Consider the following 19,843-nt stretch of genomic DNA (forward strand, 5'->3'; position numbering starts at 1 on the left):
CCATTAACAAGCCACCATACCGACTGTACAGGAATGTCCACGTGTGCCTACAAACATTCATACTATGATACATACATTTTGTGAAGCAGATTTAACCTGGCAGTGACCACACAGTAAAAAATGCATCTCCATATCCAGTGTCATCCCATAATAGTTTCAGCGTCTCACATTATTTTATCCGGCAGATTATTCCCACGTTTTTTACATGGTACTTAAACTGCACGTTGCAATTCATATTATTTTTCAAATAGCCTGTCACCTTCATTTATGTTCAGTGGCCTGGTATTTTTTCTCGATCAGCTCATGCAGTTAATTTACTTTCATTGACCATCCAGCAATGCAATCAACCACCTGCCTATTTTATTCCTTCTCAGGGGGCTGAAAAAAAGGAATGCAGAGACGACCAAGGGAAGCAGATCTATTTTAAGAATATTGTGCATATGAACTCCTTTTTCCATTGCAACTTTCACTCTTAGTTTGGACTAAAAACTTCATACTAGGCGAAGGAATCATGCTACAATACATTTGATAAACCAAATAAAAGTGTATCTTAAACATGGGGCGCAGTGACGGTGAAGGTAATTTCTAGACCAATGTGCAAGTTGATACTTCAATTTTTTTTTAAAGAAACTATTTTGTCACAGAGGAAAGACTGTCGGTCATACCATATATAATCAAATGAGAAACAAACAAGAAGACAGATACAATTATAGGAAATCCAAAGTTCAGATTTGATATCGTAAACTAAAACATTAGGATAGTGCAAATTAGGGGTGGGTTAAAATATTTGGCAGAAAGCAAAAGTGGAGTAAAATTTGGTTTGCAAAAACTTCCGAAATCGACTCTGCAGTTAGATTTGAAAAGAGGGCGAATTTTGTGACCAAATGAAGACTGTCAACTGTGTTTGGACTGTCCACACCTCAGTGACCACATGCGGTCTACTGAGATGTGGGTTACCCATGTGGGCTGGGAGACTCTCTATTCTGATTTGGTGCAAGACTACCAGTTAGACTGCTATTGGTTAAGGAATCTGACAGCCAATGGGATTACCTCTGCGACAAACTGCCCTTACTCAAATTCGAGTTAATAATCTTTAAGGAGTAAGAAGTCTGCAGGATACGGTTTACTGTTCCTGGTCTTTCGAGAATGTGATATGTGAAAAAAAAGCAGTGGACATACCAACATTAAAAAATTGTTCACCTTGTGAGAGGGGGCATGCCTGGAGAAGAGGGAGGGATTTCAGATGTCACCATCTGATCAGGGTACTGTTTAGGCACATTAGTGGTGTGGGTGTGGAGCGGTGGATCTTTTTGCTTAAGCAGCTACGCCCATACTGACAAAAATCACTAACTTCTTCTTCCCGTGGAGGCTGCAAAATCCATAATGGACATGCACTGTGAAGAACCCCCATACACAAGCTAAAAACCACCTCTGTGGAGTGGTTCAAATTCACCCTGTACTCACCGTATAATAATACGTTCTCATCATTTGACTGTGTGAAGAGAACTGATATTGATGACACCTGGTGATCTTTTGTGTGCTGGCTGGACTGCGGCAGATTTGCCTCGTGATTTCCCCTCGTGGACAGAAAAGAACCAAAATGTGGTGTGTGAAAGTGTTTTCATAAACCACATTGGGCTGAAGAAGCCAAAACATCTTGGCATCCTGTGTTGTGTTGCTACACTGTAAAAAAAATATATGTATATCTCGGAATTTCCGTATTTAAACAAACACAATCTAAGTATTTAAAACACGGACATGGACCACAGTTCTGCTGCTTCATGGTGTTTAATTCAGTGCATGGACATCATGACGCGTTTCGGCCCCGCCTCGGACCTTGATCACATGACACAGTGGGAACGATTACATTGGTTTAAATACTTTACATAGATGGGTGACGTCAATTGTTTGTAGTGTGTAATTCAAAACGTTCATAGACATGAAAGAGTCCTTTCAACCACATCGCAATAATAGGCACATATAGATAAATATAGCCTATTACAAAGTAGTAGATAAAATACATTTTATATTAGAGTAAAACCAATGTTAAAAATATTAGGTGCAAAGAAATAAAAAGATAGAGTGAAAGTGCAAAGTGCAAAAGGTTACTTTTTCTGCAGCGTGACAATCTAAAAGAGATTGATCCCAATCTCATAGCTTATTTGAAATATTCATTCATTTAATGATTCTGTAAAGTGAAGCAACCATTAGAAAATAGAAAAATAACGGTATAAATACCAGAGCATTCGGCGTTTCTTATGGGCCCTATTTTCCCACATAATTGATTGGAGCCCCAATACAATTAACTTCATAAATAAGGTGGGGAGTAGTCGGCCAAATCAGGAGAGGAGTGCCAGATGGTTGGAGCAAAGAAAATTACTAGCTGTTGAATACAGTGCCCCTTGTAACTATACCAGACAAGTTGCTATACATGTAATGTTGTCATTCAGTGGCAGATGCACAATATATTGGTATATATGGTTATTTTCAGACATCCTAGATAGTAAATACTAAAATATCAAAAAAAGTATATAAATCTCCAAGCAGTATTGTAATGATTTTAGAAAGTTATCAAATAGCACATAAAATTCATATTGTTATACATCTTAAAATTCATATAAATATAGATAAATAAGATAAAATGCATACATATTACATAAATAACCATAAATATATCATAAATACCAATTAAGATCATTACCACATAAATGAATATACATGTTTAAAATACAACAATTTTCGATAATTGTTACTATAAGAGGTGTAAAGTGATGTTTAGAGCAACTAAAATCAGAAAGAACAGTATAGCCTGCGAACCTGAGGTAGGGAGAGACTAAAGGCATGTAGACAAATCCTCTGTCATATTTAAGCCGGATGGTTGTTTGGTATTGAGCTCCAAAATATATTTAGTTTCTAATTGACGTAGCTTTTCTTCTCGATTACCTCCCCTTCTACTTGCTAGTACAGAGTCAATTACATAAAATCTGAGCTCCCGGCTATTGGATTTGTGTGTGGATTTAAAGTGCCTAGCTACTGGATATGTGTCGTCCTGATTAGAGATTGCTCTTAAATGCTGTAAGATACGTTTATGTACCTGAAGCTTTGTACTCCCCACGTACAAAAGATTACAAGGACAGGACAACACATAAACAGCAAATTCCGTCTTACAGGTTAGCAGCTTTTTTATTTTGTGTTCCTTTTGGTCAAACGGTGAAACATATGTTATAGTATTCACACCTTATTGGCAGACTTTGCATACTTTGCAGTTATAGAATCCACTGTGTGTTTTTAACCAATCTGTAGATTCAATCACCTCCGGGCTAGTTTTTATAAGTTCGTCTCTCATTGAGCGGCCTCTACTGTCGGTGATTGAGGGTCTCTTAGGTAGATCAGAACCTATTACTGGGTCACTCAATACTAGTGGCCAGTGTTTTTTTATTATAGACTCAATCTTCCTGTGTTGTTGGCTATATTGAATTACCAGTCTAAATGAGTTGTCCTTTTTAGAGACTGTATTCACAGTGGTACCAGAGCTGTTAGGTATTTCCAAGCTGCTCTGGTTGTTCTTGCCTGTTAAGAGCAGATTGAAGCGCTCTTTGACCATGGATTTACTGATGGCAGTATCAATGAGTTTCTCACTATAGCCCCGTTCTAGAAATCTAAATTTGCTCTCTAGTTGTGCTTTCAGTAGGTCTTCATCTTTGCTGTGTATCCGCCTCAACCTAAGCATCTCCCCATAGGGGATGCTGGTGATCAGGTGGTGCACATGTGAGCTTGTGGCATGAAGTGTTGAGTTCCCTGCTGTGGCTTTCCGATGTAATTTGGTTTCTATTCTGTCATGTTCTATATAAACCTCGGTGTCTAAAAAGGTTATTGATGTTGGGCTTATGTCTGCTGTGAAGTGTAGATTTAATTCATTTGAATTGATACATTGCAGCATAAATATCGCCATTCCAGATAATAAACAAGTCATCAATGAACCTGAGCCAAGTTACCACATGAGTAGTCATGGCCTCCTGATGTTTCACCCTGAGAAGCAGCTCCTCCCACCAGCCCATGTGAAGACACGCATAGCTGGGGGAGAAGCTGGCTCCCATGGCGACACCTCTGAGCTGTTTAAAAAGAAGGTTATTGAACATAAACATATTATTGTTAAGACAGAATTCTACCAATTCAATTAGCATGTTTTTGTATTTTTGCATGTTACCCATTGATTGTTCCAAATAATAGTCTAATGCCTTTTTCTTTTTTATATCAATCAGGTGGCTTGTAAAGCGCAACTACTCATCCGCTAAGGTCTCAAGGCACTGAGTGGGAGCTGCTGGTCCTAAGAGGCACTGTGGTTCGGTCCAAGAGCCAGGTCTTTAGGTCCTTCCTGAATTGAGGCAATGAGGGTGAGTGCCTGAGGTTGAGAGCCAGGGTATTCCACGTCTTTGCTGCCAGGTAGGAGAAGGATCTTCCTCTGGCTGTGGTTTTGCAGATAAGTGGGCCAATTGTCAGGACCAGTTGGTCGGAGCAGAGGTCTCTGGTGGGTGCATGAAATGTGAGGCTGGGATTGAGGTACGCAGGTTCAGTGTCAAGTAGGGCTTTGTAAACATGTATGCGGATCTTGAAGGTGATTCTTTTGTTGACTGGGAGCCAGTGGAGTTCTCTCAAATGGCTGGTGATGTGGCTGTGATAGGGGATGTTGAGGACGAATCTGGTGGAGGTGTTCTGAATATTCTGCAGTTCCTTGAGAAGTTTATGTGTGATGCTGTCATAGAGTGCGTTGACGTAGTTGATTGTACTGATGATGAGTGCGTGGGTGACTGTTTTTCTGGACTCGGTGGGGATCAGTAGAAAAGCAGAATGGGGAAAGTAGAAAATCAGAATTAGAGCACTAGCAACATAATATAAACAGTGTGTAAAATAATGTTAAAGAAGACAAGCCAGCAGGCAAAATCGCGAAGCCCAAGCCAGAATATTTCAACTATTTCTGTCTTCTTGTTCACCTATCGTTGAATTTCGCATTTTTACAAATAATGTCGAGCTACAATATATTCATTGCAAAACAGTTTCTATGGTAGGGCATTTTGCCAACTTTTGGACATTAAAATGCTCGCGCTACTATCCTCTTGGCACTAATCAACGTAATTCATAATTAGCACTGCAGCTATAAGTAGAAGCCAGGAGCAGGCGGTGTTCAGTCTGCTACTTAGTTTAGGCTAAGAGACTATAGTTTTAACATTAGACCATCTGCTGACAACATTCCTGCTCATCACATTGCCAATCGAGTCAAAAACATTTAAGCTCGGATTTCATTATAATATGTGCATAATTATGATAAATTGCATCTTTTAAAATACGCCTCCAATTATGCAGAGAAGGCATGCTGCAGTTTGCTGTTGTAAGAAAATAGTCTGGTACTTTTAAAAAAAAACCCTGCTCTTTTATTAATGATGCCAGCTCTGTAATGAGATAGCGACTAGGAAATCTCCTCGGCACAGAGCCTGTCAGCGCAGTCATTAGTCATCTATTTATAACCCCGCATGATGTTTCTCCAAGTGGATGCCAAAGCAATAACGCCGCATCACTGCTGTGAGAAATATATGGCGCATAAGCTCCTTGCCGTTATGTTTTACCATGTCATAAAATCAATAAAACGCATAAATACCAGAGGAAAGTAACAGAAACACATTTTATTCGACAAAACGTGGATAGAAACCCAGGCGACAGCCCCTGGCTTAATCATGCAATAAAAGCCCGGCTAGAGAGCTATCAGTCACAATGTCAGATTAACAGGCATGATTTTTGACAAAGAAGGGGGAAATTGAGGTGATTTACGGGGCTAATGTATTGAAGAAATTCTGAGGAATTCTTGTCTTGGTATATTGTAAGGCGTCGCAAACTAAGGCACAACAGTAATACTAAACCAAAAGAAAAACAGCGATAAACAAGTTCTGCACAGTATTGGTCAACATAAAAAATATCAACTAAAACAAAGGGCTCACACCATTTATGTTTCTTTATATTTCTCGTTGATAAAAGCCCAATAGTACCGACCAATAGGTAGAGACACGATAATCTGTCGATATGGGCAAAGATTCACAAAGGTTTAGCTTTGGGTTAGCAATACTTTTTTAACACTAAAAAGATGCTAAACCTTATTGGGGATTACCAAACCAAGGCAAATTGGTATATGCCCTGGTTTATATGGAAAAGTAATGCAAAGCAGCACAAAACGCTGCTTCGTCTTACTTTGCGTCAAGGAGGCGTTACATCGGTGGTACGTAGGAGTTCCCATGCAACCACCCTTAGGTTTTTCCACCAAACCGTATCTACTAATTTTAGTAGACAGGGTTTAGTGCCACAAATTAAAGCAGCTTAAAGCAGGCATTAAGTGGAGAAATGTTTTCATTTCTCCTTGCTTTTCCGACTTTGCATATATGCTGCAATGTACAGCACACATACAAAGTAGAAACGTTTTTAAACTTATCTAGCCATAGTGTTTTGTACAGGATCGGTATCCTTCCTGCACAAAACCTATGGTAGACACAGGCATGCACCCTAGCACTATGGCGCTATGGGTTTGCCTTGCACACGGCAGCTGAACTCAGTGTGGGCACTAGGGAAATAGGAGGAGAGAGCCATATCTCTGTAGATATGGCGCTCTCCTGCTCCCTCCCTGTCAAGCAATGCAGCACAGAATTTTTAGCTGCTGCGCTGTATTCCATGATTCTTTTGAGAATCTGGGCCATGGTGTCAGATTATGTAAACCTTTTCTAATGATTGACACAAAGGCAATCCCAGTGTGCCTCTAATAGTCAGTATGATGGGCCCTACAACACAACTGGTCAACAACGCTCATTTCTGCCTTCGACACAACCGTGCACAATGTGTAGCCTCAGCCTCTCAGACAAACATGCTCATCTGCCCCTCAGTGAGGGTGTGGTGGGCATCACTTCAGAAGGATCTGAAGGTCACCACAATGGTGCTTGCTGCCCCTGTCTGCGACCACATACATCACCATTGAAAGGGGGAAGTTGGGGTTTACTCGTTCTTAGGGGGGGGCTGCAAGATCAAGGAAGTAGCCCAAAAATGAATTACCCCCCCACTTTGACCCCTATCCCGGAGGCACTGAGTGAGCAAGAGTAGCAAGCAAGCCTGAAACGTCTTCTTGGGCAGATGATACCCTCCACCAAGGGGATTCTTAAACCAAGATAGCCATATGGTACATTTTACACCTGCAATTTGTCCAAAAATATAGATGATTAAGGGCAGTCATAAAAAAATCAACTTCATTAAGAGCTGCCTATTGTGACTGACCTGAGTGGGCACTCTCATAGAAACCTCATTAGCTATTTAACAGTGCCTAGTTTGCAGGGTCATGTGAATAATTGCGGACGGCAACCTAAGAACTAATAACCTAAGAACTCAAATTCTAAATAAAACCTTCACACAACAAGAACCATAAATGTTTAATAAAATATACAATTATCACAAAAGGCAAAATGATGGTTAGTTAATCAGGCAATTAAATAGTTCATAAGGGGTTTCAACATTTGGTCAACTTCCTAAATAAATCAATAGTTAGAATAAAAAAAATTATGAGTATTGAATCAAATAGCAATCTGACATGGGGACTGCTCAGAATGAAAGCAGGGAGAGTTCATGGCGCACATCCCACAAAGGACATGGCTTTTGTAGTTCGGACTGGACTGTTCCCATGGGGCACAGGGTCAGCGCTGATTTGCATATCGCCATTGTCTAACCCAGGGTGGTGTGGAGTGGAAAAACGATGGATTTGGGCCCAGATCTTTGGACTGGGGTGAATGTGTGACATTGATCCACATTCTGTCCATCATTGTTGTGTTTGCAGTTACCGCTCTAAGTGTACAGGGGATGCTCAGACGTGAGTCCCAGGCACTCCACACCACTGGAATCAAGCTAGCCGGGCTGATGAGAGGTGTTACCTCGAAACCGGGCCGGTCCTCGGATGCTTGTTTCTGTTCTGGGAAGGACATGGCTTTTGTAGTTCGGACTGGACTGTTCCCATGGGGCACAGGGTCAGCGCTGATTTGCATATCGCCATTGTCTAACCCAGGGTGGTGTGGAGTGGAAAAACGATGGATTTGGGCCCAGATCTTTGGACTGGGGTGAATGTGTGACATTGATCCACATTCTGTCCATCATTGTTGTGTTTGCAGTTACCGCTCTAAGTGTACTGGGGATGCTCAGACGTGAGTCCCAGGCACTCCACACCACTGGAATCAAGCTAGCCGGGCTGATGAGAGGTGTTACCTCGAAACCGGGCCGGTCCTCGGATGCTTGTTTCCGTTCTGGGAAGGACATGGCTTTTGTAGTTCGGACTGGACTGTTCCCATGGGGCACAGGGTCAGCGCTGATTTGCATATCGCCATTGTCTAACCCAGGGTGGTGTGGAGTGGAAAAACGATGGATTTGGGCCCAGATCTTTGGACTGGGGTGAATGTGTGACATTGATCCACATTCTGTCCATCATTGTTGTGTTTGCAGTTACCGCTCTAAGTGTACTGGGGATGCTCAGACGTGAGTCCCAGGCACTCCACACCACTGGAATCAAGCTAGCCGGGCTGATGAGAGGTGTTACCTCGAAACCGGGCCGGTCCTCGGATGCTTGTTTCCGTTCTGGGAAGGACATGGCTTTTGTAGTTCGGACTGGACTGTTCCCATGGGGCACAGGGTCAGCGCTGATTTGCATATCGCCATTGTCTAACCCAGGGTGGTGTGGAGTGGAAAAACGATGGATTTGGGCCCAGATCTTTGGACTGGGGTGAATGTGTGACATTGATCTACATTCTGTCCATCATTGTTGTGTTTGCAGTTACCGCTCTAAGTGTAATGGGGATGCTCAGACGTGAGTCCCAGGCACTCCACACCACTGAAATCAAGCTAGCCGGGCTGATGAGAGGTGTTACCTCGAAACCGGGCCGGTCCTCGGATGCTTGTTTCCGTTCTGGGAAGGACATGGCTTTTGTAGTTCGGACTGGACTGTTCCCATGGGGCACAGGGTCAGCGCTGATTTGCATATCGCCATTGTCTAACCCAGGGTGGTGTGGAGTGGAAAAACGATGGATTTGGGCCCAGATCTTTGGACTGGGGTGAATGTGTGACATTGATCCACATTCTGTCCATCATTGTTGTGTTTGCAGTTACCGCTCTAAGTGTACTGGGGATGCTCAGACGTGAGTCCCAGGCACTCCACACCACTGGAATCAAGCTAGCCGGGCTGATGAGAGGTGTTACCTCGAAACCGGGCCGGTCCTCGGATGCTTGTTTCCGTTCTGGGAAGGACATGGCTTTTGTAGTTCGGGCTGGACTGTTCCCATGGGGCACAGGGTCAGCGCTGATTTGCATATCACCATTGTCTAACCCAGGGTGGTGTGGAGTGGAAAAACGATGGATTTGGGCCCAGATCTTTGGACTGGGTTGAATGTGTGACATTGATCCACATTCTGTCCATCATTGTTGTGTTTGCAGTTACCACTCTAAGTGTACTGGGGATGCTCAGACGTGAGTCCCAGGCACTCCACACCACTGGAATCAAGCTAGCCGGGCTGATGAGAGGTGTTACCTCGAAACCGGGCCGGTCCTCGGATGCTTGTTTCCGTTCTGGGAAGGACATGGCTTTTGTAGTTCGGACTGGACTGTTCCCATGGGGCACAGGGTCAGCGCTGATTTGCATATCGCCATTGTTTAACCCAGGGTGGTGTGGAGTGGAAAAACGATGGATTTGGGCCCAGATCTTTGGACTGGGGTGAATGTGTGACATTGATCCACATTCTGTCCATCATTGTTGTGTTTGCAGCACATCCCACAAAGGGCACTTTTGTAACGTTTTCACACAGAGAAAGACACACTCACAACATTGTGTGAAATAAAGTAACAAAGATAACAATCAATAGATTTTCATAAACACATGCTACAATAGCTGCAACACTGCTTGAGATGCCTACAAAATGCATAATTAATGCTAACCCTTAACCTAAATAGAAGAGAATGACTCTACATCTTTGCATGTATTTAATAAAATTGTATTCCAAGGTCACCAGAAGGGACTATTTAACAACGCCTAGTTTGCAGGATCAAGGTCATGTCAATAATTGCAGATAACAACCTAAGAACTCAAATTTTAAATCAAACTTTCACACGACCAAGGATTTAAATTCAAACCATAAAGGTTTTATAAAATAGGCAATCATTACAAAAGGCAAAATGATGGTTAGTTAATCAGGCAATTAAATAGTTCATAATAAATAAGGCGTTTCAACATGTGGTCAACTTCCTAAATAAATCAATAGTTAGAATAAAAAATATTATGAGTATTGAATCAAATAGCAATCTGACATGGGGACTGCTCAGAATGAAAGCAGGGAAAGTTCATGGCACACATCCCACAAAGGGCACTTTTGTAACGTTTTCACACAGAGAAAGACACACTCACAAGATTGTGTGAAATAAAGTAACAAAGACAACAATCAATAGATTTTCATAAACACATGCTACAATAGCTGCAACACTCCTTGAGATGCCTACAAAATGCATAATTAATGCTAACCCTTAAACTAAATAGAAGAGAATGACTCTACATCTTTGCATGTATTTAATAAAATGGTATTCCAAAGTCACCAGAAGGGACTATTTAACAACGCCTAGTTTGCAGGATCAAGGTCATGTCAATAATTGCAGATAACAACCTAGGAACTCAAATTTTAAATCAAACTTTCACACGACCAAGGATTTAAATTCAAACCATAAAGGTTTTATAAAATAGACAATCATTACAAAAGGCAAAATGAAGGTTAGTTAATCAGGCAATTCATAGTTCCTAATAAATAAGGGGTTTCAACATATGGTCAACTTCCTAAGTAAATCAATAGAAAAATAAATATTATGAGTATCGAATCAAACCTTAACCTACATCCAAGAGAATGACACTAAATCTTTTCATATATTTAATAAAAAGGTTCTTCAGATTCACCTAAAGGAGCAGGAAGTCCTTCATATAGTTGCAAGAGTGAGCACAGTTAGGAGACAACTTCCTCCAAAATGACAAAACAATTTATATTTCATTTCAGTACAGCGCCAAAAAATAGATGCTATTTTTTCTATTTTCAGTTAATGGAGAAGGCATTTTAAACATGAAGAATAAAACATCATGCATTTCTACCATAATTGCAAAACTATCATTATAGGCATCCTGAGTCCCCAGATATGTCAACTTGAGGCCTGGTTATACTAACTTAAAATGACAACTAAAGAAACATTATGCTAATTAACTCCTTGCATGCTGATGACGGACCCCAGCTGTCATGCACTACAGTGCTCGTGTGCTGATGATGGCTGGGGGCCGTCATGACCGCACCTGCGATCGGAATGTGCTGCACAAGCGCAGAATCGCAGCAGCATGCAAGGGGTTAATAAGTCTGTTCTCACATTCACCCCTCTAGTGATTTTCCATTAGTTTTTACTTCATAATGTTTTCTTTTTGAAAGGCTTTCAGTCAATCATAGACTTCGGTCACAAAGTCATCCATCTCAATCTCCTCCTTTTTCCCTTTCTTGGTTTTCACAGCAATCACAATGACATCTTCCTTCTAAATAAGCCACCTCTAGAAATGTTATTATTAATATTTGACACCACAACTTTAAAATTAGGTTTAAGATTTTCTTGTTAGTAAGTTACCACCAAAATTTTAAAACCATTCACCCATTTTCTAAATCCTATCTTATTAAACTATGAACCAACTATATTCCACACATCAGTCTCTCTCAAAAATATAATTCCATTCAAAATATCAGTTATATTATTACAATATTTATGAATTGGCAATTTATTATCAGGTTTGTAAGTACAACACTGCTGAGCTTTTATTACACAACAGAAACCACCTTCTTTCACAAGCAAAATATCATAAATCATAAGATTTTGGATAACTATTGCACGCCTAGCTATCATTGCTTCATTAGTTTTAGGTAATGCACCCACAGTATTAGTAGCCAGACAATCCACTAAACAAGACAGCATTCATATTTTCACATCATTCAAGGCCACACCAATTGTAGGAATCGAACTTCAAATATCCATAGGCACTAGTCCAGAACTACCTATCACATTCTTAAGACTCATGTTGCTCATTTCATCAATCAACTCCTTTCTTCTCCTGCAAAATATTAAGTCTAGAATGCACTGTTGATGTCCTAAAATCCTCCTCGACTTCTTCTATTGCTTGAATTGTTCTTTATTCTTCAGCAGTCATAGCAGCTCTCACTTTTTTCATTATATTCTCTAATAAAAGTATGCTCCAAATCAGTCATTTGCACACCTGCATTTCATCACAACAAATATTTCAATTATGTTAGATGATGGGATCATATTTTAGGATGAAATATTGAAAAATTCTATATTCTAAAAATGTATCAATAGAAAAATTATGAATCAGGTTATTTACTCCTAGAAAATCCAGTTCCATTAACATGGGCAGGTACATACTACAAACTAAACCATTGGACAAAGGAAGGTGTAAATACATCACACCTTATGAAACTGATGAATGTGCATAGGAGGCATATGTAACCATTTTTTAAATTCATAACTAATTTATACTCATCTATCATGTTAACATATGTAGTTTACCCATCTCTATTAATAGAACTATTGCTGTAATCTAATCTTCCATTTCTAATGTTATTATCATGTAATATAGTGTTTGATTTGATTGAGGCAGACCTAGCAGGCACATGTAGATTTACCAAGATGCCAATCACTGAGTAAGCCTCAATGCACTTAGAAAAGAGACATGCAATTACCAAAATAAATTTAGAACCATTACATTTGAGCATATCAATGAAATCTATTTGTAATCTTGTGAAAGGACCTTCTGATTTAACTATGTGCCCCACGGTCAATATCATTTGCCAACCTATATTTACTGCTATCAGGTGATACACCTTTGAGATAATGATTCTCCAACCTTTGTAAAATGTTTTTATTATTTACTGTATTTAAGGTTTTTACAAAGTGCACCTTCACTCTCAAAGGGATATCCCGGCCCCAGACCTCAAACTTGCCCTGTTTCAACAAAGATCTTAGAGCGGAAACTACCAAGTCTTCAACATTATCTGAAAGACTAACAAATCCAAACTCACGCGTAGATTCCATTGAAGATTATTCCAATGGGCAGCTGACAAAAAACTAAAAGAGAGGCCACCCATTCTGGATTTCTTGATTTATCTGCACTGTATCAGAGCCTGATTAGCTGAATGAAACTCTCACCTTGTCTTATAAAAAGTGACTTCATTCTGTGGAATTCAAATGAGAATTGTGCCAATATTACTTAAAAAATAACGGTATAACAGCACGTGCCACATGTGTAGGTCCATGCACGTATCTTGCCATTTGCAACAATATATGGTCTGATAATACACCTCTCTGATCATTTGAAAACCAGACATCATTTTTGTCTTATGTGCATTCTACTGTTCCCCACATTTTCTCTTAATTCCTCTGGCACTTCATTTTAAAGAGCCCTTCAACTCTTTAAGAGATTGGGTTGACATTGACAAATAATTATTTGTTTTCTCCATTTCAGGATTACAATTTTCATTTGTTTCCAGTATACCACAGATATGAGGATAGCATTTTACAACTTCATGTGCCATGGCTGTGTCATATATTTATATCATCTCCACTCTTATAATCGGCACATTCTCCCACTACAATATGCTTTAGAAATGGCAAACCTGTTAACAAATTCAAAATCTGGCACACTTTCCAAATAGGGCTCTTAGCTGATATCACAAAACCTCTTTGTGACCACCAATGTCCAAAATCATCGACCACAACAAAACCATATTTATTATCGTTGTATATTGTAAGACTCAATCTATTGGCCATGCAGCATGCCTTTGTAATTAAAATGAATACTGTCACATTAATACAATGGTGACCACTGTCACCTTCATGTGTTTCATCATTGTTTTTATTATTCAACAATAGAAGAAGCATTACAGCATTAAAGCTATTGCAACATTTAACTGAAATGTTCCCTGACTACCAGGATCACCTTTTCATATTTAGTAAAGTTGTTGTTAGTGAGATGCTGAGATCACAGCTGTCTTGGTTCATTCAACTACCAAAGAAGTCACTGCTAAACGTTTCATACAACCCAGGAGAGCAGCAGCAATTGGATCTACTAAAGTCACAAACATATGCAGTTGACCTCCTGGTCTCTGTGATCATTGTTGTCAAAAACAAAAGTACATATCCTTCTCTTCCATGGCAAAGTAAATAAAAGTCTTTCTCAAAATTAGGGATTCCGAGGACAGCGGCTCTCCACAAGGTCTGTCTGAGTTCTAGGAAGGCTTTCATACATTTATTCATGGGCACCGGATCTTCCTCATCAATTGGAATTATCCTCTGCAGAGGCTTCACAATCATGGAAAAGTTTAGAATCCATTTAGGACAGCAGCAAAGTATATCTAGAAACATTCCCACTTCTCTTTGAGTGGCTGATGGGTTCATTTTCAAAACTGTAAAAATGCATTCTTTGTACACTTTACTTGCTTCCTGCTCCTTTTGGTGTCCCACATAAATTACTTAATTTTGTCACTATTGCAACTTGTTTGAAGATACCTTGTTTCTATTGTTAGCTAAGTGATATAGTAATATATTTGTATTGAGTCTACAGCTCGCCTTTATCTTTAGTGCAATTAAAAGGTTGGTTATGTACTGGACTAATACTGAATCACAAGGTACATTTAAACTCTCCAACTATTTCTTGAGAATTTGGGAAAAGATTGACAGTCTCTTCATATGCCCCTGTGGAATTCTATACCAGTGCAGATAAAACACACCTAAAATTGGGCTATCCACATGAAGAGGAATTGATAAGAATATTTAACACAAGTCAATCAGTGTAAACTAATCTCGCAGGAATCTGAAACAATTTTTTGCTGGGTTTAGTACCCCTAGACAACAAGGAATCACTATACCATTCTTTTTTCAAAAGTACTGTAATGTCTCCATTTTCCACTAGATTCCTTTATTCCCATAATCGGAGAGTTGCATAGACTCCCTAATGCTTCTTTTAGAATTCCTTGCTCTATCATTTTATCAATAACAGGTGAACTCCCCTCCTCTGCTTCACAAGCAAGCTCATATTGAAGAGTGCTGGGATATACTACATTTGGTTTTACAGTAATCTGCACTGGTTCTGCTCTTTTGATCAGTCCAATTTCCTTCCCTGAAAAAGTCCAAACCACTTTGCTCAAAGCTGGTCTTAAATTGAAAGTTAATTTTCTTCTGTGAGAAGGGGAAACATCTTATTTTTTTGTTTCTTGGGATTTTATCCTAAATTCGAAATCCTTAGCCTTTGTCTGACTACCAACACAATCCACTATACAGTAAGGTACACAGTCCAGTTTACATAATATATCTTACCTTGAAATATTAACTAGACTATCTATTTATTGTTATTTAATATTAGGCCAATATTTACAGGGATTTTATCGAACAAATTATTAGTCACTTTTTTATTTGAAATTCTTACAACCTGGACTTCTCTTTTCCAAGAGGGGTATGCTAGGAATCTCCGCTGGTCTTACCCTGGAGCGGGTATCACCTGTATCAATCAGAAAGGATCCTGTATGGCCATTCACTTCTCCTTCAATAAAAAGGCTGCAATGGTCTAACTCCAGGACTGCACCAAACATGGATTCCTCCTTACCCCCAGACACCATCATTGTTTCAAACTCAGTCTCCCCCTCTGTCCTGTAGGATCCGAGTGTTACTGCAAATTGTGGTTCATTGTCAGGAATAACTGAAGGCTTGTGTTGCAATCGGAGACCTTGTTGGAAATTCTGCTTGTTATTTTTCATGGGCTATTCCATCACTCTCCATTGAACTGCCTTATATTCCACCAGTTCTGCACTGATGCCAGCAAGGATGGGACAGTTGAATGCCTCATTCCATTTTGTCTAATCTGATTCACTTTCTGCTGCATTTTTATATTTTTTTTTTTATTTTTTTGGTTAAAGACTTTTATTGAGCAATCAGATAAAAATACAAAGATGGGCCTACAACCACACGGGCTGGCCGCTAAGTCGCAATGCATGACACATGAAGTAAACAATCATTTCCGTGGTCAGGCCGTAATCATAGAGTAAAATTGCTCCAGACATAGGACAGGACACAGCAATTTTCTATATTAAACATTAAAATAACGAACACCAAACAAGGCGAATGCAGCAATCAAGTCAGCCCGGATGTCAGAGGGGAAGGCCACTAATCAGGAAAACAAAGGTAAGTCAATGAGACTTGGCAAGGCCGGGGGGGGGGGAAGCAGGGAGGACAGGAAAATCCTAGAACAGAATGAAAACTTTCGGGAACGTCAGCCTAGGGAGACAAGGTAACATCGGAGGTGGCAACCAAGGGAGGGGTACAAATGTCTCCACGATATGCATTCCATTGACCCCAAATTTTCGTCCACGCCCTGGGTCTGCCCCTAGCCACATAGACGGTCTTCTCTCGGAACATGGACCAGTCCATGTTATCCTCCCACACCGAAACGTCTGGAGGTCGGGATGCGCCCCAAAGTTGCGCAATGTCACGCTTCGCGACCATGTAACCCAAGGTCGCCCATCTAGTCTGGGCCACAGAGTAATCGGAGGGTTCCCACACGTTCAGCAGGCATCATCGGGCCTCAGGCCGCAGGGCAACACCAGTCACAACAGTCATTACCGCAAGCACATCCACCCAGTAGGCTGCCACCACAGGGCACTCCCAGAGTATATGCATAAAGGTAGCGCTCATCCCGCAGCCACGCTTACATAAGCCATCCGGGGAAAAACCCATTACGACCAGACGCGGACCAGTCACATACACCCGGTGGAGGATCTTAAGCTGCACCAAACGAAGACGGGCGGGAATGGCGACCTCTTTCGGAGAGGAGAGTGCCGACTGCCAATCCTCGTCATCTAATTCTAATCCGTCACCGACCCACATCTCCCTGAGTCGGACCAACAAATCAGCGCGATTATGAATCAATTTTTTGTAAATAAGGGAGATAGTGCTGTCGGGCAGGTGTCCATCTAGTATACGATCTTCAAGGGGGGAGGACTCGGGCAGGTCCACAGCAGGAGTCAGAACTGAGGCCAGGGCATGCCGGACCTGCAGATACCGGAAAAACTCTCTATCACTCAAGCCGTATTCTGCCTTAAGGGCCTGGAATGACTTCACGCTACCTTTCACACAAACTTCACCCACCTTACAAATCCCAATCATATCCCAGCGGTCAAAGCCCTTAGTAGACCAGAGACACCCCAAACGTTCAGAAGCATAAAGCGGAGTCGCCAGCGTCAGTCGATTCTCCCATCCCAAACTCACATTCGCGGCGCGCCACACGTTGACTGCGGTCCTGGACGGGCCCGTAAGATGGCGCCCGGCCGATCTAGAATAAGGCGCTCTATTAAAGTCCCCTCCCGGCAGCTGGAACCTATCCATCTCAAAGGCCGGATCGCGACCCGGTGAATACATCGCGTGGTTAATGGCAGATAGCTGGGCAGCCAAGTAATATCTCTTGATGTCGGGGAGCGCCATGCCCCCGTCGTACCAAGGGATGGTAAGTTTCGCAAGGGCTATACGTGGACGCCCGTCCCAATCAGTTGTCTTTGCAGACTCTCGATCTCCCTGAAATAGGTCGCGGGAATGTCGTCATAAGAATTTTGAAGTGCGTAGAGGAACCGCGGCAAGGACATCATTTTAAAAAGAGCTGCCCTACCCAAAGGGGATAGGGGTAGCTTACGCCAACGGGCCACATCCAGTCGCAGTCTAAGAAGCGGGGGGAGGAGATTACGCTCAAACCGGAGTGAGGAGTCCAGGGTAATAAAAATCCCCAAATACTTTAAGCCAGACTGGACCACCTGGATAGGAAATCTGTCCGGCAAAGAGGGCAAAACACCCAAAAGAACATACACACAGGACTTAGCCCAGTTAATAACAAGGCCCGAGTTAGCACCGAACGAAGTAAGAACATCAAATAAGACATTTAAAGAGTTACGCGGGGAGGTAAGATATAGAAGAATGTCGTCCGCGTAAAGAGAGACGCGGTCTTCAAAGTCCGGTGACCAACGGATCCCTTTGAGTGAAGGCTTCCATCGAAGCCACGCAGCTAACGGTTCCAAGGCAAGCGCGAAAAGCAATGGAGACAAGGGGCAACCCTGACGGGTCCCCCTACCAAGGCAGAAGGGGACTGAAACTCTACCGTTCACCACTACTTGCGCTAAGGGTTCAACGTACAACAACTTCACCCAACCAATAAACTCAGGTCCAAAACCAAATTTTTCGAGAGCCGCCCAAAGATAGGGCCACTCGACAGTGTCAAAGGCCATCGAGGCGTCTAACGAGGCCAAAATGGCCGGCTCCGTCAGAAGCCCCGCCCTCGCAACAGCACCGTGGAGACGACGTAGGTTAAGAGCCGTGTTGCGATGTGGGATAAATCCGGATTGATCCGGATGAACCAAGCCACTAATGACCGTCAGTAGGCGGGTCGCCAGGAGCTTAGCCAGGACCTTAGGCTCAACATTTAACAGGGAAATGGGCCTATAAGACGAACAAAGGTCCCGCGGTTTCCCGTCTTTGGGAATTACGACTATCGTAGCCAGACGCTGGTCATACGGGAGAATACCCCGTTCCCGGGACTCCAAAAACATGGCCCGAAGATAGGGCGCTACCCTGTCAGGGCGTAGCTTGTACAGCTCAATTGGCAACCCATTCGGGCCCAAGGCCTTGCCCGAACGGAGCGAACGAATGGCAGTCGCTATCTCATCCGTAGTAAAAGGGGACTCCAACGAGACACGATCTAGATCGGAAACACTGGGCAAAGCTATATCGCGCAACAAAAGGCGAGAGTCAGCCACATCCCGTCCAGACACAGGGGTATAAACCACACGAAAATACTCCGCAAAACATTCAACTATCCCAACCGGGTCTGTCACCTCGACACCATTCGACGACTGAATCACAGGCACCACACGATTCGCCCTCTCTTTCTTATCCAACCACGCCAACAATTTACCCGCTTTGTCCCCCACATCATACAGACGACCCTGCTGTTCCCGGAACATCAGTTTAGCCGCATCCGTGACCAAGGACTTATAGGCAAACTGTTTCAGACCCAGGACGTGGAGTTTATCAGAGGTGACATCTGACTCTAAGTCGGCCTCCCTCTCCGCAATCTCTCTCTCAAGGTCCACCACCTCCCGATTCCTAGCCTTCTTGGATTCAACAATAAGGGAAAGGGCCTGCCCACGAATCACTGTCTTAAAGGCCTCCCACAGGGATACCGCAGAGGAAACGGACCCCTCGTTGTCTAAAAAATAGGCATCCAAAGACTTAGTCAAAAGGTTGCGGGTCTCGGGGGAGGCAAGGTACCAGGGGTTAATAGGCGCCACTCAGCCCGCCGCCTCCACCCAAATTCAAAACAAAGCCAGAGCGGAGAATGATCGGAGATGCCCCGGGGGAGGTGTCTGATCTCACACACCGCCGGCGTCTGCGCCGCGGGCATCAGGAAATAATCCAGTCTAGACAGACTCCCATGGGCCCCGGAATGGAAAGTGTATTGAAGCTGGGTAGGATGCAGAAGCCTCCAGCAATCCACCAAGCCAAACGTGTCCAAAAACCCACCCAGCCACTGTTGGGCTGAAGGAGTATCTCTAGGGGGGTAACGATCGTGTAGACCGGAGATCACAGAATTAAAGTCGCCAGCAACAAAGAGAGTACTATCAGGGAGGTTCAACAACACACGGCCCAAATCGGAAAAGGTAGA

The sequence above is a fragment of the Lissotriton helveticus genome, chromosome 1_1 (assembly GCF_964261635.1).
Source record: "Lissotriton helveticus chromosome 1_1, aLisHel1.1, whole genome shotgun sequence".
NCBI classification, from domain to species: domain Eukaryota; kingdom Metazoa; phylum Chordata; class Amphibia; order Caudata; family Salamandridae; genus Lissotriton; species Lissotriton helveticus.